Source organism: Excalfactoria chinensis, chromosome 10 (genome assembly GCF_039878825.1).
Source record: "Excalfactoria chinensis isolate bCotChi1 chromosome 10, bCotChi1.hap2, whole genome shotgun sequence".
NCBI lineage: Eukaryota > Metazoa > Chordata > Aves > Galliformes > Phasianidae > Excalfactoria > Excalfactoria chinensis.
The window spans coordinates 6,874,435-6,900,575 of record NC_092834.1 but is presented as its reverse complement, the minus strand read 5'-3'; the positions used below and the strand labels follow the sequence as shown (position 1 = coordinate 6,900,575).

Sequence of the window (26,141 nt, the reverse complement as noted above, 5' to 3'; positions counted from 1 at the left end):
GTTATACAATTTAGCTCAAATAGAGAAAAGGCCTTTATAGCTATGAATATATGAATACTTAAAATATATACGTAACATTGGTTAACACTGGGACTTATAAGCATAATATATATACAGCGCTGGGCTAACAGTTTGCTCCTTGGCTCCCTTTTCAGAAGGCTGTGGCTGTTCTGCCTGTCAGCTCCATCCCAGCAGCAATTCGTGGCTGGAGTCACAACTCTGTGCTGGTACAGGGAGTGTTCATCGTGGGCAGAGGGATGCTGAGCAACTCAATGCTGCAGATTGGGATGCAAGCAGTGTGGATGCAACGCCTCTGCCTGCAGGTAAGGGATGGCATGTGGAGCCAGCAGCTTGCATGCAGCAAATTGCCGCTGTGGTTTATGCGCCCTGAGGATGGTCACATGCAATAAAAAGGGGAAAAACAAACAGCAAGAAGAAAAACCAGTGGTTTCAGAGACAGAGAAGCATCGTTTCTGTAGGTGATTGCTAATTACACACTTACAGCGTTGTCTGTATCATTAGGATTATTTGTATTTTTAGTACGTTGTTGTTTTAATTAAACAAATCCTTAGATTGTTTTTACCTTCCTTTGTAATGGAAATCCTCTTCTTTTTTTTTTATTAGTGCCAAAGAATAAATTAATTGTGTAATTAGTGACTATTACTTTGTCACTTCTGGAAGGGTTCTTTCCAGGTTGTACGCATGTGGTGGCTACAAAAGGGTTGTAAACGGCTGTTTGGTACTGGGACTCCTTGGAAATAGCTGTCTGTGGCTGGGCTTCCTGCTGGAGGTGCGGATTTGGCAGCACAGCCAGTGAGAGGAATGTGGAAAACCCCTGTCAGGGCTGGCAGGAGGAGGCTGTCAAACCTTGATGGTGTCCCCTTGCTTAATGCCTGCAAATAAATGTGTTTGATGCGGAAATGCCCTCCAAGGTATCCTCGGGCTCTCCATAAACAAGAGCTGGTGAACCTGTGACTGCATCCACACCTTCCTGTTGGTGGTGCAAGTGAAGCTGTAGGGTAAGATTTCAGCATTCACCATTCATTGCTACTGCTGGGGCTGAGGGCTGCTGGTGGCACGTTACTCCATGCCCTGCCATGCATAGGATACATAGCATATTCCAGGCAAGAAAAAAAAGAATTTAGCATGCAAGGATTGATAGGGTCTTAATGGATCTGCACTTATTATTTGGAGGAAAAAAAAAGGAATCAGGATTACAGGCTTATGAGGGATTAGCAAGCATGAATGCCTATTTCTGCTTATACTGCTCCTTTGTAAATCCATTGTGCCACTACACTGATATAGAGTTATACTATTATAAGCATGTTATCAGTGTATCTGATAGCCTTCATTAGGAGATCCAGCAGCTGATCTAAGAAAAACAGCCCTGCAGGGCTTTCCCACTGGTGTACTGATTTTTATCCTGCTTAGGGCCATAAAAATGAGGGATGGAACACCTCCCCTCCAAGGACAACCATTGCTGTACAGGTCAGTGTCCCAGGAGTGACCCCAGCACTGTCCCTCTCCACAGAGTCTTATCAGCACTGCTGCTCTCGTGACTCCAGCAAGGAAACATCCACCAGACTTGAGTGCTTTGGGATTCTATTTATCCTGTGTGTTGTGCCAGGCTCCTGCCACTTCCAGTGCTTAGATCAGTGTTGAATGTAAGATTCCAACATCACTTAGAGTGCCTGGGTAAGTGGTGTCCTATTTTCCTCCCCCTAGGACTGTATGTCTGTGGGCTGGTTTGTTCTTTGTTTTTTTTTCCTTAACCATGCTTAAAATTTCTTTTGGCCATAGTCTCTCTTTGTGATGTAAGTGTTCTGACAAATCTGACCCTATGTTGCACAGCAGTTCTGCATGAATGAACCAGGTAGGTCAAGCAATCTTCCTCTCTGCTTCCTTCCCTGAAGTTGAAAAAAAAAAACCCAACACAAAATAATGACCCCACAACAACAAACCCGGTGTGCAGGACCCAGTGCGTGCTGGGGACCCTACAATAATAAACCTGTGTGCACAGCCCAATGCTGATGAGCACTGACATAGCTTCAAACGTAGCGATGTTCCCGCTGATGTGTCCCTTCTGAGGACATCAGCATCAGCAATCCTTTTAGCTGTGAAGCAGGCAGGATGACTCATGAACCGTCCCGATGCAAACAGTGTCAGTACCTTGATGGTCCGTCGGGTTTCCAACCTGCGTCAGCAAAACCGGAGGTGAAGAGGGAAACGAGAGCGACAACACATCCTGAGTTTGAGGGGAGGAAGGCAAGTGCTATGGAAAACAAAATTCCTACTGAATCTTTTTCCCCATCTCCTCACCAGCCCCATCCTGCAGGGAGAGCCAGCTCTCAGACCTTCAGGCACAGAATGTTCCTGTCATTTGTAGACATTACGAATGTTGACTCTTGACATATTCTCCAATGGGCTCCAAATTCTTTCTCTGCCAACAGCCTGAAAGCATCTTTCCTGTCTCTCGGCAGAGGTTTTCCAGGGCTGGTTCTCTGGGCACCGTGGGACGTGTGTCCTCCTGAGTTGGACTGGGGGTTTCCTGGTGACCATGGGCCAGCTGGCTCTGCAAATCCCTCTCTAGAATCCCATTCAGCCTCCAGCGCTGGCTCTTTTTCCCTGTGGTTCCTCCTTAGAGACGTGTTACGATGATCGTGCCCTGGCTGGTGTGGTAAGGTTCTTTTTGGCAAGAGCACAGGTGCCTGGAGATCGGTTTGCAGCGAATCATGGGCTGCTGGTGCAAGAAACCCTCCTTTCATCAAGGCCACAAGCAGACCAGAAGTGGTAAATGTTAGAAAGCTGTTAAGAGCAAACTTCAGATGATGTGAATGCACTTGCAATAATTAATGGCTCTATTTATCTGAAGGTACTTAAAAACTGCCATAATTTGGAACCATGCGAGTGAGATCTTTGGGATAAAAAAGTGTTTCTTCTTTTAATGATGTTTCAACCAATGCAAGCATTTAATGTATCCCTGTGCATCTCTCCCTGCTTGAAACCCTTAAGAGAAGATAAACTGGTGGGAGAGAGAGCTTGGTTTGGATCCAGAGGCACCTGGGCTGGAGCATGACCTGTGATTCAGATGTCACCTTTGCTGAGTGCAGAATAGGGTGAGGATCCCCCTGTTCTTGCTGCAGGGAGCTTTCTACACCTGCATCCTTCCATCCTTCGTTATTGCCCCAGTCTTGTGGGTTACCCTTCCCCCAGGTGCTACACCAGAAGCAAACGTGATGGAGCTATAGGCAGGACAGGTGAGTATCGAACTGAAGCTGGGCTTCAGTTAAATCTGGCTTTCGATGCCCCAGTTGGATCTTAAAAAGGGTTTCACTGTTCCTGAAGCAGAAATGTAAACAGATGCAGAGCATTCTCTTACAATGTAGAAGGGTCAAAAATGGCTCTTTCCCCCCCCAGGGTCCCTGCAGCTTCTCTAGCAGAATTAAAAGGCACACGCAGAGCTGTAGCAGCAGGGTGAGGAGGAGAGCAGAGCAGAGGGAACAGAGGCACCAAGCCTTCGTTTCATCCCACCTGCGCTGCGGTGCTGACTTGCCCCGAAGAGTCGCAGGAAAATCCTGTGTAAATGGAACATAAATGTTTTATGAATTCAGCCCTGGTGGAGTAAATTAAAGGGTCATTAATGGCCTCATTAAAGAGCTTTGCACTTTGTTCTGAATTATGAAAGCTATCATGCAATGTTAAACCAAATGGAGTTTTCGTTGAGATTTCGAAACTCTTTGACTAGTTCTCTCTTTCCCCCCCTCCCCACCCTCTTTATTTCTTTTCTTCCCCTTCTTCTTTTTTGTTGTTGATGAGAAATGTCTTTTGAGGGAGCCGCCTGTAGTGCTACAAACTAGATTTCAATTATAAATCTTCTTATGCTCCACTAATTGCCCAGAATTTTTCTCGAGAGCTGCCTGAGGTTAATGCTGATGAAGAAAGAGCTCTTTTGTCTTTTCTTGAACTGGGGCCTCCCTCACCGCCTCTGGCGAGACGTCAAGCTGGGAATTACCTCCAGTGACACCCAGATGGGACGTGGAAGGAACAACAGATGAGTTGGTCACGGCTTCTTCTTGGCTCGCTGTGGGTTGGGGGAAAGCCTTCACAATCTCCAGGGCTGCCAGCTGACCCTGACACAGGGAAATGTTGGAGTCCATCTCCTCCATTTTGCTCTTCCACTCTGAAAGCGCGGTGCTGCAGTGGCACAGCTGCACAGGGAGGTGGTGGAGTCACCATCCCCAGAGGTGTTCAAGAACCGTGGGGATGTGGCACTGAGAGACGTGGTCAGTGGGCATGGCAGGGGTGGGTCAACAGTTGGACTAGATGATCTTGGAGATCTCTTCCAACAAGCCCTCCCTGCCCCACTCATGCTCATTTCTTTGACTTGTTGACTTGCCCTCTGTAAATTCTTTGCACAGCGACGTGACAAATTAAACCCCTTATTAACTAATTAAGCTATTTCTCCAACCAGGCAGGAAGGCAAGAGGAGGTTGTTATTCTTCCTATTTTTAAATACCTGCGAGAGGCACACGTGTCTGAGATGCACGGTGGATGGCTCCAGCTGAGCTGTACCATTGCAGCCCGACACCTTTATAACAAAACCCACTGGGGCAGGAACTTGCTTGTTTTTCTGTTTGGTTTGCAAATCTGGGGGCAGTTTTGGCATCCAGAAGGGCCTCCCATCCCTCCAGGTGTTCAAGAACCGTGGCGATGTGGCACTGAGGAACATGTGGTTAGTAGGCATGGTGGGGATGGGTCAGCTGTTGGGCTGGATGACCTTAGAGGTCTTTTTCAACCCTTAATGATTGCTTGATTCTGTGATTCTTTAATGGGCTTTATAGCTCGGGGCAGGCACAGAGCACAGTGCTGCAGCCTGCAAGGCCCATGTTTGCTTTGAAGTTGGTGATATTTGTTGGCATTTCAGCAAAATCAGAGCTGAGCAGCGTGTCCTACACCAGCGATGTCCTCTTCTGGTCTCCTTGCAGCCCCATCATCCGTCTTGCTTCTAAGCATGGCCCCCTGCACAGACCCAAATGCAGGCAGGTGTTGCCCTCCCTGGGTGTGTGGGCTGGAGGGGGCTTGGGGCGGTGATGGTCTGCACTTGCAGAGGGTTTGGGTTGAGTGCTGTGGTGGGAGTGCCTGCAGAGTGTGCTGTGGCTTCAGGGATGCTGTGAGGCCAGGAGCTGGGATGGAGGGGTTTGTGGTTTCTTCCTAGCTGTATGGTGAAAGGGTTCTTGGGAGAGCACAGCACAGCTGATGCGGCCCTGGGTGTAGAGAGTGTCATGCATTGATCCTGGTCTGCATAGATAGGAGATGAGCACGCAAAGCGAGCCTGAAAGCTCCTTGGGCAGAGAGGTGGCTACAGGCACACCTGGAGAACCTCAGAAATGTATTTGCTGTGCTGTTTCCAGTGAAGTGACTGATGGGGATTGAGGGAGGAGGATGGATATGGGTGGGGAGCGGATTTAGGAAATGATTTCATCATTGATTAAATTTTCTACGCTCTGAGACTTTGCGGAGGTTGGGGAAAGAGGAGTGAGGGTGTCACCAAATGATCCCATTGCCAGCTGTGGCTGAAGGGAGAAGGAATGGAGCTTGTGAGGTCCTTGGCTGTGCAAAGCCATACAGGGAGATGGGACAGCAAATCCCACCTCGCCCGTGCCTGAAAGTCTTTCCCCTGTCTAATGCATTACTGCATGCTTATTCCTATAACAAATAACTGAGTCAGCGGGAGAAAACCAAATTCAATTTATGTCTCAATCCAAGCAAATAACAAAGGCTGCCAAATCCGACAATAAAAAAACCCACAGTGATCTCAGATGTTTCTCCCCTCTATATTCAGAGGGAGCAGCACAGCGTTTGGCCGAGGTGCTGATGTGGGGGGATGGACCCAAGCACGCAGGGGACAGCCTTGTGCAGCACACAGTGCAGGGTGTGCTGATGGATAGAGGTCTGGGAAAGAACACCTCAGCTCTGTGCTGCCCCCAGCCCAGCTGCAGGTCCACAATGGCACCAAAAGGCGTTTTGCTGTGCAGTGGCATGGAGGTGATGACCCCACTATGTGCCTGTCCTGACTTAGTGATGCTGAACCTCTCTGGGTTTCCAGCAGTGGCAGTAGATGGGATGGCTGAGAGGAATTAAAGGAAAGGTACACAGGCACTTTGATTAACTGCTGTCCTAGAAGAAGGCATTTAGCGAGCATAACTGAGCTATAAATACCCCGTAATGTTGCTCTAATACATGAAACAAAATAGTTGACGTTGAGCTGGAATGAAGTTTTATTGTTTTCTCTGTTCATCACTGAGCTGTGAAGTTCCCACTTCGTGGGGTGCGCATTTGGTGCGTGCTGGGTCTATGTAGAAAGCAGGGGGATAAGTGCCCAGCTCTCCTTTAGATGTGTGCTTTGTTCTCTTGTTTGCTTTTTGCCCACACAAACCACAGAATGGCAAAAGGGAGAGGAAGAAAACATTATTCCTGGTCTGTGCTAGGAACAATTTTGTCTCATTATAAACTGTTTTCACCTGTTACTAATTTTCCTCTGGTTGCGAGGGCTCGGAGTTGTTTGTTTGTTTGGTGAATGAAGAGGGAAGAAGAGCTGTTGGATGTTACTCGGTGTGAGGCAATGATGGTGAGGGCACTCCAAGTGACATGAGTGGTGCTGGAGATGGGAGGAAACTCTGACCCCACACAATGCCCCATGGGGTCCAGAATGGGGCAGAGTGCATCCCCATTGCCTCCCATCTCTGCAGCATGATTGGGGCCCCTTACTCCTTTATGGAGCTGGGGGGGGGGGGGAATGGGAAAGCACAGGTATATGGGGAATTCCCAACATGATGCCAATTCCCCACCCTACAGATCAGTTTGCATTCCCCCATTGCCATCCTTCTTAGTCTAGTCCTGTTGCTGTGACAAACAGGGTGATTTGAGCTGCTGAAAAGAAATGACTTTATTAGGCGAAAGCAGCCTGTGAACCTCCTGGAACAAACAGACTGTTTAAGTGACTCCAGATTGCAGAGGAAAGCGGCTGCTCCCCTAAATCCCACAGCATGCCTCAGCTGGGCTGCAGCATTGCATGGCACAGAGCATCGCCCTCCATGGCACAGCTACTGCCTGGGGATGGAGCGAGTGTGAATAAATCCTCAGCGCCAGAGCTGCTTTAGCATGCCTCTAATTGGAGCCATAAAGTTAAACCTGGCCACTTAGGGTTCTGCTGGGAGCTGGGGCTTCCATTTGCAGGCTCCCCCATGCAGCTAAAGGGCACCACGCTTGCTAATAGGTGTTAAATTGGAGCATCACTTTTTAATAAGCCTCCTAATGGCATGATGCAGCTCCTTGGCAGCTCTGGGCTGCCTCCATTACGGTACCCACATGCTGGGGTGAGTGATGGAAGGCGGAGGTGGTGCCAGGTACCAGAAGATTGGAGATATGAAAGTGATGCACAGAGCCAAAGGATGCACCCAGCTCTCGCGTTCTCCATCTTCTCCCTTGTCAGGACTGTCCCTACCATCAGGCCATCCTAACCTCATCATCAGGACATCTTCTTTGTGATGGTGCTGCTGAGGTGTCACATCAAGGACGATGTGTGAATCACCATCTCTGCTCTGGGGCTGTCAGAGCAATTCCAGATTTTGCCTTTCTCCTGCTTGAGACTGAGCAGGATTTGAAGTGATGCCCAGCTGAGCTCAACCCTGTCCCTGGCTGCGGGATGGGGATGCCTTAGGGATGATTCTTCTGAGCCCCATGGGACAGGCAATGGGTCCAAGTGCCCGCCTGGCTGCTGCTATTTCTGCGCAGTATTTCTGCTTTACTGTGCATGATAAGCAGCATCTGGGATGGCTCAGTCTGGGGAAGATGAGGCTCAGGGGAGACCTTATCTATCTATATCTTATCTATAACTCCCTGAAAGGAGGTTGTGGCGAGGTTGGGGTCCTATTCTCCCAGGTAGTGGCGATAGGATGAAAAGGAATGGCCTCAAGTTGCACCAGGAGAGGTTCAGATTTGATATTAGGAAGAAATTCTTCTCAGAATGAGCAGTGAGGCATTGCAACAGGCTGCTCAGGGAGGTGGTGGTTGCTGTTCCTGGAGCTGTTGGAGGAAAGGGGAGCTGTAATGCTTAGGGATGTGGTTTAGTGGGCAGTGTTGGTGGTAGGTGGGCGTCTGGTTTAGATAACCTTAGAGATCATTTCCAACCTTAATGATTATATGATTAGCAAAATGTGAAGCATATCTGTCCCCCCAGTTCCAAAGGGGCTCCTCTGATCCTGGTTGCTAACCCACCAGTGACAGTGAGGATGGGACAGAACCATCCTGGCAAACACAGCTGGCTGGATCCAGGAGGGAAGCTTCCGTGCTGCTTTTTGCTTGGGTAATGCTCACAGAAAGGGCTGGGCTCTCAAGGAACAGGCTTTATTTTTATATCATCCCTCCGCTTTGGGGAGTTGGAGGGGGTTTGCTGTTAGTAATTGAGAGGAGGGTGGTTAGAAGCTCTGTGCTGGCCTAGAGATGAGCGTGCCCTCAGATTTAACAAGAAACACCCACAAAGCAGAGAGCGTTTGTTCAAACTCTGTTCCCATTCGTGGGGATGGGGCAGGGCAGGACTCAGGAGGATGGGATTTGTCACGTCCAGACCAGCAAATCAGAGGCCAAAGCAGTGGAAGGGAATAGATGCAGTTTTTGTCAGCTCCATCCGCGCCGGCGAATGCAGATCATGAATTACACACCCGCCAGATGACAGGCTGACATTTTAGCTCCAAACATTCTTCTATAATTAGAGAATCTAATGCAATACAGGGAATGGCTCCATTTTACACACACATTATCGTAATGCCTTTAAATAAGATAATTGATTATGCCTCTGCATAAGAAAGTAAAATATTCGGTGTAATTAAAACCGACATTCAGATTTTGGCATGCTGACAGGTGAGGCCATGTGTCATTTTATAAAGCCTTAAAGTGATATTCACACCCACGTTCTGAGTTCCTAAAGTTTTTGGAGAAGAAGGAAAGAAACCCTCAGTGCCGAGTTGTTTGTTGTGTCCTTTTTAATCCCGCGTTCAAACGTGTTTTGAAGAGAGGGATTTCTTTCTTTTTTTCTTTACCTTTTGCTCTCATTTGTCTTCATTTCAGCCTCGTATCATCAGCTGACAAAGCCCTGCAGTCATGCTGCTGTGAGCAGGGATGCCCGGATCCTCTGAGGAGATGCAGGCTTTGGTACCACAACCTCTGCCTGATCCTGACAGACTCTCGCAGAGCACAGACCTTCATGTTGGAGGTGGGAGAGCACCTTGTGGTGCAGTAGCTGCCAAAAGCCCTGACATCCCAATGAGGGATGAATGGGAAACCCCCCCATCCTCATGTGATGGGTGAAGTTGTGGGACAGCTGAGGGTGAGGTGACATGGGAACAGGGCCCTGGGGACTGCTGCCACTTGGGTTAACATGCTCCTGTTCCTCCTTTATAGAGCTTTTATGCCAAAGAGTGAGGATTTGTTGCTTCTCCCATCTGTTTCTGTGGCTGAAGGTGCCTCTTGAACTATATTTCTGAGACAACCAGGTGCTCAGAACTGCTCAGGACCGCCTATGAAACCTGCTGCTGGGACTCCATCCTGCTGCTACTGGAGAAGGTTTGTAAGACATCTCCCCATTGCAGTGGGGTCGTGCCTCCTGCAGTCACTGGGTTGGTGGTAGGGCTGGAGGTTGGGATTCTCAGTTGTGAGAAATCCTCTAAGTCAAGGTTGAGCCAACCTGCTGCTTTGATATTTGCCAACTGCTGTATCTTGAAACTTTGCAAACAGAGCCTTGAATGCTTTCAGCATATTTAAATCTACCTTTATTATCCCATAGTATGTTTCTGGTGAGATTTGGGCAAGATCTGGGCAAAGAATCTTTGCCTTCTCTGCTTTGCATCCATCCCTGTCCTTTTTGAAGGTGACACACTGCTGATAAAAGGGAGTACCAATGCTGTGAACGTTCAAACTGACAGCTCCCAGACTCAGAGATGGCTGTAGGAACCAAATCCTGCTTCTTCCATACCACTGCATCCTGGCTTGGCTGGATGGGGCAAGAGCAGGGATTGCCCATAAGCACCACATTGGAGAACCCTCCCTGGAAGGATGTAAGGTGAGAGGAGGGGCTTCCTCATCTCTATCCTCATTCATATTACCATTCCCATCCTCTCCTATCTCCATCACCATCCATAGCCCCATCCCCTTCCCCATCCATAACTTTACCTCCCTCCCCATTCTCAGCTTTATTCCCATCTGTAACTCCATCTCCTTCCTCATCCCCAATCCTATCCCCTGTTGTATTTTTACCTATATCCCCGCTCATATCCCCATCTCTGCTCTCGTTCCCATCCTTATCCATAACCCCATCTTATTCCCATTCCTTTCAGTCCCCTTTGTGCAGGACTCTGATGAAGTCAGGAGGAGGAGAGGCCGAGGTAGCGGGCAGCTGCTTGCTCCACTGCCATTAGCGATGCGCTCTGCTTTCTCCCCCCATTTAGGCCATTACTTCAGGCTCATAGGGTTGTGGTTGGCAGTGCGGGCGCCGGGCCCCACAGGGATGCCGGCCCTGCACATCTTCCTCTGTTCTTAAGTGGGCTGGTAAAGGAAACCACCCCCTTGTGCCTGGAGAGCTGAGCCGTGTTTAGCCGGCTTGTTTAAAAGCACTGCAGCTTTCCTTTGGCACTGTGACAAGTGGGGACGTTGGCAAAAAGTCTCTTTTCTCGCTGCCCCATCGCTTCTTATTGTGTGAGGCCAATAGGGGCAGCGCATCAGTGCAGCCCTCCCCATGCACCCAGCTCTTCCAGGTCAATCATATGCGCAAGACCCTGGTGATGACATCCTGCTATCGAGTGCCACCTCTCCATGTCCCCAGCTCAGCTGCTTTCCCCTGGTGCTGTCTCACGTTTGGCACCTGTGCTCCCCACTTCCTCCGCCCGCGCCCGCTCCTCACCCTCGCACACCCCCGCGGGATGATGCACTGCGCGGAGGAGCGGCATTAGTCACCATTCCGTAGGCTGCGAGCAGAGGAGGAGGAGCACAGCCACAGTGCGGAGCCAACGACCATCCCTCTGCATGTGGTAGGGGCTGAAATAGTGGCACTGGACTCAGGCAGTGTCTTAGTGCTGGGCAGGACAGAGAATCCAGCTAGGAGGACCCAGAGAAGGGGGGGAAGCAGTATGGGAGCACAGGAAGCAGAGCTGCTGAAATGTTTCCCCTGGGATGGAGCTGTGGACTTTCTGAGCATCCTTTCTTCGGTAGATGGAGCCCAGTGGGGAGTGTGAGGCTGGAGGAGATGGGCTGCCCACAGGGCAGTGAGATGCCTCGGGGGGCTGTGGAGATGTGTCCCCTGGGGATGTTCCCAAAGCCATTCTCAGCCTGGTCCAGTGCCACTGCACGTTCCTGGTTGAGAAACACAAAGCTCTGCCCTGTGATGAGTGCTGCTTAACAGCCACTTTCCTATTTGCAGCTCCGAAGTCCTGCAGAGCGTGTGGGCAGCAGACTGGAGGAGAGACAATCAACCTCAGAACTCCATCTCCTTCCTTGCAAAATAAGCCTCAGTCCAGCCAGCAACAAAGCAGCAGCTGCCCTATTTCCAGGGCTGGTGGGAGTGCAAAGCCCTCTCATCCCCATATTCATCATTGTCAGCTGCAGGTTCTTCTGTACCCTCCAACTGCATGGAAGTCAGGACTGTGCCATGCCCATGGGACCCAGGGATCATCCTTGCATCATGAGCTACTGCCAGGACTTGCTCCGTGTTCTCATGTCACATACGTCCGTGCATCTGAGCCTGTTCTTGACTTGCCCAGTACACAGAGGGACACTGTGTGTGCTCTATGCTTATATGTATGTTACCTTTTCATTGTATCCAGACCCTCTTCCATTGCACGCATCATCAGGTTGCTGATTGCTTTCCCCATGATGGGCTGGACTGTGAAGACCACTGGGCTGCCAATGTACCTGTGGACCCTGGGACACCAATGCACTGGTAGAGAGCTAATGAATCACAACATCACTTATGTGTTAACTGCTTTGAAATGCAAAGCATTCCCTTGATATTTCAGCATTTTCCACCTGGTCCAAAGCAAAACCCCATAGGTAGAGAACAATGGGGAGCTGAGCAAGGTAACACTTCCACCTTGTGTCTGGTACAACGATTGCATCAGCATTCATTACAATGGGACTTGCTGCCCTTTAAAGCAGTTCGGCACATGCTGTATCCTCAGCTTTCTTGCTTCTGACTGGCTCTGCACTGAACTGCTTCCTCGCATGCATTCAAAACAGTTTGTAATTAACAATTACATTGTTTTCCTTTGAACATCAACGGAGATACAGAAAACAGAGATTGAGAGCCGAGATGTTGGTGCAACTGGGTATTATTTTGCTTTCATGAGATGACTTTTCCTATTTTGCTGCAAATTTTGGTGCTGATGAAAAGCTGGGGCAGTGTGCAGGCAGCCAGGAGGCTTCGATCACCCAGTTCATGGACAAAATTCTCGCCTATCACTATGGGGAAGCAGGAAATTTGGGCTTGGACACCCTGCCCATGCAGAACACATTCTGGACACCGTTTCTGCATTCACAAAATAGCTCTCAGCAGAAAAACCTGCAGGGAAGGATGAGGAAAACCAAGACTATGCAGGATCCTGAGCTACCCAGCGTGTTGAAGCAGAGGGGGCTGTGTTTGAAGCCTTGGCTCTGTGAACAAGAAGCAGATTACAAACTTCTTCAGTTCTGGTGCAGAGCTTGGATGGGAGGATTGCTCCCTCCATCTGTTCCTCGCATAGGCAATCTGCCTTCGAAAGCCATCACTGCTTAAGTATGGAGGAAGCGTAAATGCAGGAGCACCTGAGTATTGTTTAACAGATGGGGACACACATTTTTTTTTTCAGGCAGAGATTTCCTTTCCATAGCCCCGCTTATTTTAGAGGTGTTTTTCAGGACCATCCTTCCAATGCCTGGGAATAGGATCCCAGCCTGCTGTTTGTGGTGACGGCACTTAATTTCCAGCAACTAACTTTGCTGTTGTGACACTTGTGAAATTTGCTTTCATCTCTTTCCAACTAAGCTCATGTTTTTCATCCAAGCCTTCCAGGAGGATCAGACTCCGTGCCACACGCTCCACCCTGGGACCAAAGTGGCCGGAGTTCATCCCTACCATTCTGAAACACTCAGACAAACCTGATGAAGCACACAGCCAGGCTGCAGCCCGTGGATGCCTCTGCCCACGTGCACATCTTGCCTCCCTGCAGGAGCTGCCCTTGTGTTGATGATGCTCACTTGTCCTCGCCCCTTTTGCATTAATACATACAGCACAGTGGCTTTCGGCTTCATCAACCCAAGGACCGCTACAAATCTTCCAATGGGAACGCTGGTGTAGACTGCTGAGTGGCAGAAAGGAAATTGCTTTTCTTTGCAACTTTATGACAATTCCATGCAAACAGATGGTGGACCCCGTGCCTCAGGGACTGCACGTTGAAGCCACCACCTCGCTGAGTTGGTGAAACCAACAGCAATGTGTCATACGGACCCCCACAAAGCCCATCTACGGGGAGAAGTCACAGCTGGAGTAGAAGGGGAAGAAAGAAGTGAAAATATAGGCACAGAGGATGGACCTCGAATTTCTCAGTTTTCATCTCACTTCCCCTTCCCGTTCTTTAGTCACCGTATTCTTTCCAGGAGCAAGTGGCTGTTGGAAAACAGAGAGAGAAGACGACAAACACTGCTGTGGAATTATTTAACGAGCCAGAATGAATTGCATTCGAAATCATTTAAATGGGATCTGGGAGTATTTAACTGCAGCACAGGAACTTAACAAGAGTGGGAAAGGATTTTGTGTTAATTGCTGGCAATGATATACCTACAGAGAGAGAACATGCAGCAATTAGTAAGTAAGGTTGTAATTTCAGCCTAAGGTCCCCGCCTGCCCTGGAATATGGCATGGTTTATCTGCTGCAAGGTAGATGGGGACTTGGTCTGCAGGTGGCCAAAGGGCAGCAGATGAGGTTCTCATTAAGGAGTTATTAGCCAAGATTGTCACACAGGAGATGGGTCTGCTCAGACCCCACTGCACCTTTCCCAACCTGATTTAGCTCAAATTGACAAAACTGAGGGAAACCCAAAGCCCTATCCCAATGCGTGCTGTGCTGCTTTATCCCTTCCTACCTGCAGGGACTGATCCCACCACCAGCACCTGCTCCGAGCTGTGAGTCTACATGGAGCACAGTGGGCTGAGGACCAACTTGGCCATTGCTTGCTGGGCAAGGAAGCCAGGCCATCCTTGGTACTTCTGGGTTTGGGAAATAGGGTGAGCAGGAAGCTGAGCTGGAGAACAAGGACCTGTCCCTCCTATAGAAATACCCATACAGTCGGAACATATGATGCCACTGTTCTGAACCTGCAAACCTCAGGTACAACTGATACCCACCAACATGTCCACAAGCCCAGCTCCCAAAGAACCATCCAACAGCATCAGGTGAGACCGGGTGTTCTCACTATGGGCTAAGGCAGAAAGCCACCCTGCCCGGCTAAGCCTCTGCCACCTGACTGTGGCACGAAGCCTCTGCTCATTGTTTTCTATCTCTGTTCTCTCCCCATGATGCCTCTGTCATTGGTTTTTGTCTTTCAATCAGTTTTCATCTCAGTAATTCCCATTCAATGGTTAGTCTCTGATCTTTCTAATTGAGATCAGAGCTTCATGTAATAGGGAGGGGGGAGGGAGACTATTTTTAATTTGCTACGTTCCCATTAATAACAAGTTCTAATTAAAAAACCTCCATCTTCCATCCTCCCAAGTTCAGAGGAAAACTGCGACTTCTGTTGGAATCTTCTCCTGATAAATTGGTACCACAGCCTCCTAGAACAGCTGGTCCTCTTTAGCAGGCATCGTAATTAATGGGAATAATAAATGCATTCAAAGCAGGTTCGTAACCTTCCTTTCTGTGCACTCAGACTTCTCTTTGCATTGTGGGAGACACACATCAGCATCTCCACTTCACAAACAGGCACAGCAGAGCTGCCTAATTTGAAGAAGCCTGGGTGCCAGTGGTAGCCAGTGGGTCATCACAGCCCTTGTGATACCCTTTGTGCAGGGCTCCATTTACACCAGCTGCTGGTTAGGGCTGCCTTGGGGTGCAGATCAGCTGTGCTAGTGATGGACAGACTCCTTCTCTCCCTCTTTGCTTTTGTTCATCGCTACTGAGTTAATGGATTTGTCTCAGGAGCGGCCAAACCGGGAGCCATCAGCACAGATATCCCCAAGATGAGCAATCTGTCCTGAGCAGTGATTTCAATTAAAGGGTCATTAGCGTGAAATCTTATCCCACCCAGCTCCCATTTGCCAGCAGGAGGTCTTTCTCCCCGTCCCAAGCCTGCTCTGCGGTTAGAGCACGCTGCTCCTGCTGGAGCCCTCCCGTTTTGCTAAAACACAGCAGCTGCTGCTAATAAACAAACATATTGATCATAAAGATATGGGCTGTCAGGGACTTAATTCATGAATGAAACGTGCTGGGGAGTGCCCAGTAGGAGAAGGCTGTGCTTGGAGAGCTCGAGGCCAAGATGGTGCCTGGAGGTGGGAGTGGAGGCTGCTTAGCACTGGAGCTGGTGTTAAGGGTCTGAGGGCTGAATTTGTTCATGGGACAGAAAGGAGCAGAGCAGATTTCTCCTCTGTCATTATGGGCCATCAATGACAGGGAGGGACATGTTTTGGGGAAGGGCTCCAGTTCCTCCCTACTGAAGCGCTTGGGTCAACCCAACCATTTGGGGCTAATTTAAGAAGGCTATCAAATATTCTCCAAAAGCCAACCATAAAGTCCTACAAGGATCTGAGGCTTGCAGAGAAACAGGAGCTGCCTCATGCTGAAATCTGCGATGCTGGGACAGCAGAGCATCGCTTCAGGAACTCCATCAGTGCAGAGGAGAGGAGCAGGGCTGCAAGTTTCCAGTTTTCCTACTCTCCTGACCGCACTTTTCCTGCTTTGGGTCAAAATTTCTCTCCACCTATAAGCAGTAAAAAGCTCCTTTTGTGTGAGATCAGGACTGCGTGTATCACTGAGATACTAATGGCTGCCATTGTTTCTAAATCGTTGTCATTGTCTAGCATCTTATCAAAACAAGGTACAATCAACTCACAGGTGGATCCCACACAGCCAGGGGCTGTAATTACAACAGGCGTGTATTTGAATAGAGCCTTTACAGGTGCAATAAATTACACTGAAACAGCCAAGGATGGAGGTTGAACTGTAACAGGCTGCCATACTTTTGGTATTAGCCACGCCAAAAGCTGTCATTAAAATAGGCCTCGGTATTTATGGTCCTGGGTAGTGGAGGCCTTGCTAAGATTCTGATGAATGAACTTCCAAGGACAGGAATAGCTGTCAGTCTGAAATATTTATCAGTCTGAACTCTCTCTGCAATTCATGCCATGGTTTTGCTACCTCCATTTTTCTTCCCATCTGGTCGCTTTGAAGCTCAGGTTCCCTGGGCACCAGGTATTCAGCACTGCTGAGTCCTGTGCTACCTCCTGCCCCTGGGGCCACGTTTTGGGACTCACCAAAGGAATTCCTGCTCCCTGCGCTGCAGGAGATGGAGGCCATGTCTGGATGACTTCATGCCTCCCCCAGCATGTGTCCGGATGCTGCTGCTGCAATGCCTTTGCTGTGGGATTCCCACATCCCTTTGGCTAAGGAGAGGTCAAAGGAGCAAATATGATGGGCACTGCAGCCTTGGTAGTAGGTCCATGCATGAAGGAAGGTGGGTTTGCTGAACAGGCTTCAGAAAAACCTGAGAACCAGGATTTCTGCGCAAAGGCACAGCCTGATCTCACCAAATGGGAGTTTCCATGCTCCTCGGGTCTCCAAGGCACCTGGAGCTTGCAAGTTAATAAAAGTCTAAACATTATCTTCTGAAAGAGGGGATGAAAACTCCCAGTGAATCACCTGCAGCAAATGCCAGCAAAGCATGTTTCCTTGAGGCTTCCTGAAGCTACCTCTGAAAGGTCAGATCTCTCAGTGAGACAAAAAGCCTCTCTTCTCTCTTCTAGCTGTTCCATCAATACTTGTTTTTTTTCTTTACTCTCCATTTATTTTTACCTTCCTGTTCAGGAAAACATACACAAAGAAGAAAAAAGAAATGCTGCTTCCCATGACAGCAGTAAAGCCCAAAGCTCAGTCTTAGACTAAGAGCTCAGTCCAAAGACCCCAATAGACATTGGGAGCAACAGAGGAGGTGAGGAGACCACAGTGATGACTAGAGCAATGCAAAGTCAGCTGTGAGGTTGGGTGCAGAGGGGACAGATGATATTCTCCAGTCAGAAGCAAAGCACAGAGCTTGTCCAAGCATGTTCCCATCACCCATGGGATGGGGTTGGATGGGGTTGGATGGGTTGGATGGGGTTGGATGGGGTTCTGAGCACCCGATCAGCTGTGGGTGTCCCTGTTCGTTGCAGGGCAGCTGGACTAGGTGACTGTCCAACATCCCTTCCAACTCAAACCATTCTGTGATTCTATGACTCATCTGGACATGTGCCACCATGGTCACCTTTCTGGACCTGATGGCTTCTTCCAACAGCCGGCTCACAGGGTCTGGGTGTGGGCAAGAGGGAAGGAGGGCCCACCTCTTGGTGAGAGAGGATGAGACTCTTCTCTCTTATTCATGCACTTTAATGACTCTCCACTGAGTTAATCATGCTATTTGGGGGTAATATTCCTAACCACACTGCTGAGCCCTGAGCGATACCTCCACCTGCTACACCATCCCTCCCTTTTCCCCATCTCTGCCTCATCTCTCTCTCAGTGGTTATGGCCTTTGTCCAACAAAGCACTTAAACAGGTGTTCCCCTGCGCAAGTAACCCAGCCTCCTCCATGCAGTGAATCCGGAAGCCCATGCAGGAGGCATGTGGCCACCTCTGCCCTCTGCACACCTGGGGTTTTTTGGTGCAGAAAAGCAATGAGGCCACGGGCAGAGCAGATGGGAAACCCTTGGCTGATCTTCTCACTGTGCTCTGCAGTCCTGACATCTGCTCGTGTGTGACAACGGGAATAAATCACCGAGGATTTCCTGCCTGGACTTGGGGAACACAAACAGTGCTGAGGGCTGAGGTCCTTTGGTTTGCTCAGCCCAGAGAAGAGGAGGCTGAGGAGAGGCTTCATGGCAGCCTATGGTCCCCTCATCGCCTACAGCTTCCTCATGGCAGCATACAGCCCCCTCACGGCCTGCAGTCCCCTCATGGCAGCCTACAGCTTTCCCACAGGGCAAGAGAGGGGCAGGCAATGATCTCAGCCATATGGTCTGATTTTTGGGACTTGATGATCCTTATGGGTCCCTTCCAACTTAGAATATTCTATGATTCAGTGCTTCTATGAAGTGTTGGTGCCCTCCACGCACAACATGATTCTCGCTGCCAAAATGTCTCCTGTGTGTCCAGAACCAAAACCTCTGCATTTCACCCCAAAAGCACCAAACTCAAGGTTAGCTCCATGCACCAGCGCAGTGTCTCTGCTGCTCAGCTCGGTAACAAGCCGCAGATAAGACAGTGGGGCTTACATTTCAGGACTTAAATATTCAATTAATCAATGGAATATTCCATTAGTGTAATAATCACTTGGCATTGGCTGATCTATAGGTACATCTCAGCTGGGCCTCGCAAATTGATTTCTGATGAAGCTGTAATTGACTGCACAGGCAGAAGAGGACCTGTCTGAGCATATTGAAGCGGGGTCTGCGGAGGCTCTGGCAGTGCCACCTCCCCACAAGGAAGGGGAAGGAGAAGGGGAAGGTGTGATTTATGCCCCATTTATCACAGCAACCTCTACCCTATCCTGTTTTATTGGTCCCAAGTGAAGCATGAGAGCTTACAGCTTTAATGTGGAAATTTGCAGGCAGCTGGAGACCCCTGTGAGCTGCTGACAGCTGCTTGTCACTTGTGCACTGGGTGTCGGGGGGACTTTAAATCCTGAACCTCTCAACATGGGATGCAGCCGTGGACCAGGTCTCATTTGAAGCGCTGAGGCTTCCTCCAGAACTCCCCACTCTCCATAGAGCCATACCAGCAAAACCATGGGAGTTTTTTCCCTGCTGATGTGATTCAGATGGGGGCTGGAGTGCATGGAGGGGACAGCAAGTCCTCCTTGGCTATCCTGGAGCCCTGAACCCTGCATGCTGCCCTCCCTGGGCCTGCTGATAGCATGTTGCCTTTGCAAAGGTATGGGCTTTGTTGTGCAAACTTGTGGGCACCTTGTGTTGTGACTCCAAAATGCTTCCAAGGGCTTTGCCATAAGGACTTATGCAAACTCTGTCCCTGCAGCTTTGCTGTGCTGTGTAAAGGAGAGGTATATGTTACACCTGTAGGTACAGGCACACAGAATATCATCGAATATCCCAAGTTGGAAGGGACCATAAGAATCATCGAGTCCAACATGGAGACCCCAATTCCCACCCAGGTAGGACAAGACTGCTTGGAGATGTGTGTTGCACCAGAGTATGGTTCTCCAGTGGAGGTCCATGCAGCCTGGCTGACAGCCCCGTTTTGCTGCTGAGAACATCACTTGTGAACCTGCTGGCTCCTTCTGAGCTGTCCTGGTGGCAAGAGGCCACTGTGATACGTTTCTGAAGCACACCTGACTCTGCTTCTCCTGCAGCATGCATAGGGACCTGATGGTTGAGCTGGGTGTGAGGAAGGTGATGGATAAACTGAAAACAACAGCAGCCTCAAAACCAATCAGCACATGTGTGGCTGGCTGCTGAATTCTAAGAGAAACAGCTGCGTTTTTCAAACACACAGAAGTGACTGTAACTCCCTCTCCATCCTCTACCTACATTAACTTAAGAGACAGCCAGGCGCTTAAAGGTTACTTGGTAGGCAATGACTGTTCTGTAAAGGGCTACTCATCTCTAACAGAGAGAGCTTTTCTTTTATTGAACATCATCCAGAGTGGTTGAAACCTGATAAAAAAATCCAGAGTGATGGCTTTATATATATATATATATATATTATTATTTCCTTCCTATTTCCAGTGAGGAATAATAACCAGCAAAATAAAAAGGCGATTGTCTCGCTGTGTGCACTCCTCTAAGCAAAGGCTTTGTGTGGCAGGGATTGCAGCTTAGGTAAATGCCCAATTAGAAAGATTTTGAAGGAAGACCTTTGATTCTGAATGTGTCCCCCCCACACACACCATTTCCATTCCCAGTATTTCTAGCCTCGTCTATTTGTGATACGGCAAGGAGATTTAAGAGGATGAAGCTACATGTATAGGGCTTAGGTGACAGAATTATCCCTGGGAAAATCAGATTCGGGTGGAAAGTGGCAGTATTTAGGGAAATGGCTTAGTGGGCAACATTGCTGGTAGGCGGACACTTAGACTTGATGAATTCAGAGGTCTTTTCCAATCGTAATTATTCTACGATTCAATGGTTTTATGATTCGATAAATACGGTTTTGTGTGGCGATCTCTGGGACGTGGAGATGTGTGAGACACTTTAGGTTGATTCTGCTTCCTTGCAGCAAGATAAAAAAAGTGCATCTACATGGGGATGATGATTCCTCTTCACCTCGAACCTAGGGTGACAAGCTGGGAATCAAAGCCTTTCTGTGGTTGTAGCTGCGGGTTGCTTCAGAGCAGTCTTGACTGATGAGGTTTGACTGATTCCTAGTTTGTTTGTTTTTGTTGTTTTCCAAATGAGTGTTTTTAATTACTCGCTGAGCAGAGCCAGAAATACAACCAGCAATGGAAATGCATCTGAGCGGGACTGCAAATGGGGTAGACAAAGCCCACACTTATGGCACGTGGGGACCTTTCTGCACACCACCTTCACCTGCACAGCAGACTCATTTCTCACCACCCCTCAGGCACCACGAATCATAAAGATGGGATGCTCACTGAGGAGTCCTCTCCAATCCTTAACAAATCCACCAGGATAGGATTTGGCCATACTTGCGAGCATCTGGTACATATATCTGCTACACAAAGAGTAGACCCTGATCTTCAAAGCTGTCAGCCCTATTTTTACCCACAACATGAAGTTCAATTAAAAATTACATTATATCTCTCCCATATATATGTTTCTCTCGCTTGTCTCGCTCCTTTCTTTGCAAGCTGTGCGACATATGGGGCAACCACGCCGCGTGTGCTCAGAAAGCATGTCCAGTCCTCAGCATGTCATAGATTCCCACACAAATATGGAGGCTATTAAGTAGAAGTTATTAAGTGTCGTTGCTAATAGACTGGAATGTGACAAGGAAGGGTTTATTTTTATGCTGGTGCCTCGGCCATCAGAGCAGTGGTGGGTGCGAGGTTTTTCTCCACTGCTGGAGCTCATCAGAGTGGCTTCATTGACCTCTACCTCCCATTTGGTCCCTGCTTGGGATGTTCTTGGGCTGGATCTAATGATGTGGCGTGGTTTAAACTTGGAAAAAGTGATGTTGAACCTTTGAGAACGTCAAAACCTGTATGGAGAAGCAGATGTGGCCCAAATACTCATCTTGAATTGAAAGAAGCCCCAGGGCCCAGCTGAGTTACGGAACAAGGCATGGGACCACTTCTGATGAACTCCTCAACTTCCATTTCAGGGATGGGCATTGGAAACCACTGGTTTGTGTAAGCACTACAGGTTGTTTAATCCTTCCATCCCCAGCACACCACTGGCTGAAGACCATGCCTGGAGTCAGCTTTTCTTGCCAGAAGCTGAATTTCATTCTCTCTAATAAAACCACTCCTCTTCTCCATGTTCTGCACTGTTTTCTGGGTGATGAAATGCAGTTCCTCTCCTAAATGAAGCTACAGGCAGTTTATTAGCCTGCCTAATTAACCCATAATCAGCGTTTCGTTCTCCTTTAATCACTGGCTGCTCAAACCCTTGGTTCACAGAGTGCAACCATGCTACAGCACATGTATTTATAAAGGGAAAAAAAAAACATGAAGAGTGCCACATGCCGTGACCTCTATTTACAGGGATAATGTCAGTGCATTCAGGCACGTGTTATGGCTGGGGATAGAGTGCTGGGGTGGCTGCAAGGCCGACTAGGTGCATCCGGGTGATGGATTGTCATTGATAGTGCTGGTTTGGGATGTAGGCAGCTGGGGGTGGAGCAGTACCTCCTATCTCCATCCCTGCACTTTCTAGCAGTGATCCTTCCACAAATCTACACCACATCTGCTGGAAACAACCTATTCCTGAGACAACACCCATGGCTTTTCGTGTGTTAATTCTTCCTCTCCTTGTGCACCCAGTGCCACCTCCCTCAGCATTGCCTCCTGCCCTTCCAGATCCTCATGGGTGGATGCTCAGTCAAACTAGGCTCAGCTTTCCTAACATTTCCTTGTAAATCGGGTTTCTGATTATTGCTGCTGCCCCCTGAACTCCCTCCAATTTGTCACTCTATTCCCGATGCTGCGGTGCGCCGACCATGAAGAGACAATGTTTGAAAACATCCTCAACCCGGGCGGCGATCTAAGGAGACAGCGTATAAAAATATCGTTGCATGGTGAGCTGAAGGCATTGTGCAGCCCTGTAATCATTTTCAAGATGGTAAAATCATTCTGCAAGGACAGCCTGTCTCCACTCTGATAAAATCAGGGCCAGAAAAGCAGTCCGGCTTGGAGGAACAAATTGCAAACTTGTTTTTATTTATTTATTTATTTGTTTATTCCTGGCGAGGATTTATTTTTAAACAAGGGAGCTGTCGTAAAGTGGGACAGCTGTTGAGAAGATCGGGTATGAATAAAACCATTCCTTCCAGCCTGCTCGCCCTCTCCATATCCACAAGATCTATTTTGTACAGAAGGAAATGAAGAAAATGCAGCATGCCAAGAAGGTGGCCAGAAGATGGGTGATAAGTTGACATTTGAGCCTGGGGTATTGCCAGAGATCATGGAACCATAGAATCATTTGAGTTGGAAGGGACTCTTCAAAGCCATCTGATCCAACTGCCCTGCACTGAACAGGGACACCTACAGCTGATCATGTGCTCAGAGCCCCATCCAGCCTGACCTGGAGTGTCTGCAGGGATGGAGCACCCACCACGTCTCTGGGCAACCTGTGCCAGTGCCTCACCGCTCTGACTGTAAAAAGCTCTTCCTTACATCCAAAATAAATCTCCCCTCTTTTACTTTGAAACTATTTCCCCTTGTCTCACTGAGATGAGTCCAGCTCGACGTCCTTCACTTTGCCCATGTCTGGGGCACCCAGATGTTAAAGGCTTCACAAAACAGCCCTGGCATCCTCCCACCCTGCATCCTCCTGCATTCTCCCAACTCACAAACACTGTGTGCTTTGCATCTCTCCCTCCCTCTTATTTTCCTTCCTTTCATCATTCCTGCCTCATATGCCGGGAAAAGGTGAATTTAATTCTAGGCTAATGAAATGCGTAATGTATTTCTTGAAGGATTGCAGTCTGAGTTAAGAGGGCAATGCTGCCTTTTGCTAAACCTCTTGTGGTGGTTTGGTTTTGTTGTTTTTTGTTGTAAATTATTTCTTTATTTTTCTCTCTCTGTTTCTCCCTTTGTCTTCGTTAGCTCATATTGTGTAAGCGCTCTGTGTGTTTACAGAATGCTCAGAACGTTGCCCTCAGTGGCCATTGTTTGGGTTACTTTGTACTGTGTTGGGCATCACCGCTGGAGTAGAACCAAAGTCCTGGAGATGTAAATCTTCTTGATGTTTCTTCCTTAAAAAAAGAGAAAAAAGAGAGAGAGAGAGAAAAAAAGAGAGAGAGAGAGAGAAGAAATATAAAAGAAAATAGAAAAAAAAACAACATGTAGTGAATCCCAAAGAGAGAAGATTTCAGGACAGTTCGCACCCTGTATGGGAGATTGGTAATCACAGCCTGAACCTCTGATTAATCAGCTGAGGCAAGTATGGGGTCAGCTGTGGGAGCACAGGTGAGAGTGATGTAGCTGTGCTCCCGGAAGGGGTGGAGCTCGACTCCATCCCCTCTGAGACCTCATTTAAGGGCTGACTCCCACTGAGGCAGCATCTCTTGGAGATTGCTCACCAGTGAGGACTGCCCCAGCTTCTTCAGCCAAGGCGCCACCACTGGTGAGTTTCCCTTTGCTTATTCCTTCTGTACGTTTGCTGCCATCTGTATATTAACAACCAATACACACCCATTGCTCGCTCCTGGCAAGGAAGGTTGGGATGATTTGGGGTTGGTTAGCACGGACCTTTCATCTGTTTGCAGAGAGAAGGAAAATTAAATCTCATGGCCTGTTTGTGAGAGGAAATTGCCCAGAATAGCTCTGACAGAATAAGCTATTCCACAATAGCTCCCCATGCGGACACTCGAGCCACTTTGTTCCAGGCTAATTAGTGTGCTTCCAAGCGGAGTAATTACTTTGGAAGGGAAATCTCTCTTCTCCCACAAAGAGTGTCTACACAGAGGTAGTAGCTATTTGGGAATGGCATGTATGAGCCATTGCTGCTCTGTTGACCAGCATTGCCTTGTTGACACATCCTGGGCTTGGAGAGGTCCCACCTGATGGTGAGATACTCTGGGGGGTGTTTGGAGTAGGGCTGGGGGAAGGAGATAGCACTGTGTGTACCTGCCTGATTGCCAAGATGAGGTGGGCTCATGTGGAGTCCTCCAGTGCTTTCTTATGCATCCCAGAAGAGATTATTCAGAAATTAGAAAAAAAAATAACACCGATCCTGTTGTTTCATGTTCTTTTTTCCCCCCCCCCTTTCATTCCACAGCTTTATGGCTGTGTTATTAAATGTCTGCTCTAAGGGCTTATTTTTTCTCTCAGAACGTCTCACTTTTTTTTTTCTAAAAGCATTTTTTTTTCCCCTCACCTACTTTACTACTGACTCACTGGAGAGACTGGATTTAGTCTAAATGTTTCTCAAGAGACTGCCTGCTGTCTCACATGGCTCGTTCCTCATAATTCATAGGGAAGTTCTGTTTATGAAAGATGAGGAGGAAGATGTGGCCACGTTGCCAGCTTTGCTGTTGAAGCCCTTGACAAGTTTTGGTTTCTTGGAGGTGGATGCTGACCTTCTTGCTGCTTCCACCAGGTTTGGTGGAGGCTGACTCAGCTTATGCCAGGGGTCCCAAGAACAAGTCTTGCCCACCATTTCTCCTGGTGCAGGTATATATTTGCACTTGCCTTGTTGTTATTCAGTTGGGCCTGGCAAAATATTGGTGTTAAGGAGAATGGAGAAATAACAGGACATCTGATCTATGGATGTGGTTTAATAGGCATGGTGCTGTTGGACTACATGTTCTCAGCAGTCTTTACCAATCTTAATGACCCCACGATTCTATGATCTTAGAGTCCATCTCCAGACACTCCAGGACTCAGCTTACCTTCAATACTTGATATCTATTACCCAGGCCAAAGCAAACTCTCAGTTACACTGCTCTCTTACCAGGAGCTGTCAAGAGTCTCAGCCCCAAACTCTTGCCCCTTGCACATTAGTTTAGAGGGTGGCAAAGTCCTACTGGAGCCCATGGCCCCTTATTATTTGGTTATCTCCTTCCCCCAGGGCTTAGCAAAGAGAAAATAGTGCTCTGGGATTTGAAAGGGGTGGAAAGAGACTCCAGGAGGGCTGGGTGATCCATGCTACATCCCTCCCCCCTGGAAAAAGTTCAAAACAACTTCATAAGCATTTTAGTGTCAGTTGGAGAGATTTTCCATGGCCATAAAGCCTGGCACGGTCTATAATTACACATGATCTGCCCACTCTGGAAAATTGATACTTACATGGTCCACTGGGCCCTGTGTCCGCGAATTGCTGTCAAAATGCAGATCAGCTATTCCCAAGGGAACGCTGAACCTTCCTTCCAAAGAAGCACTAAAAGAAAATGGCCAGGAACTTTTTTTTTTCCCCTTTAATGAGAACATCTCCTTAAGCTCAGAGTCCAAGAGAGACTCAGTGATGGGATATAAAGTGGGTTCCCCATGTACTTGTCTGAGAGAAGTTCCCTGCCATTAGGAAGCCTTTGAGGTGGGATCGTGAGACACGAAGTTGCTCACATGTGAATGTGAATCCTGTGCTGTGAATTCTAAGGGTGAGCAGGGCTGGGGCAAGGGGTGGAGGGAAGGAGGTGTGTTGAGTGATAGAGCTGACCATGAGCCTGGTGTGGAGCAGAGGATCCTGCTGCAGCCTTGCTGGAGCCTCCAACCCTCCTCCATGAAGCTGCTGG

General features: G+C 48.5%; 1 long non-coding RNA gene across 1 annotated transcript; it reads left to right on the top strand.

Annotated features, from left to right (window-relative positions):
* Nucleotides 1–200: 200 nt before the first annotated feature.
* LOC140256919 (uncharacterized) lies at nucleotides 201–15,351 on the top strand. Its single transcript, XR_011904880.1, has 6 exons — nucleotides 201–323; nucleotides 1,532–1,695; nucleotides 9,127–9,271; nucleotides 9,460–9,621; nucleotides 9,926–10,117; nucleotides 11,471–15,351. It is a non-coding gene; the product is annotated as an uncharacterized lncRNA (long non-coding RNA).
* The last annotated feature ends 10,790 nt before the right edge of the window (nucleotides 15,352–26,141 follow it).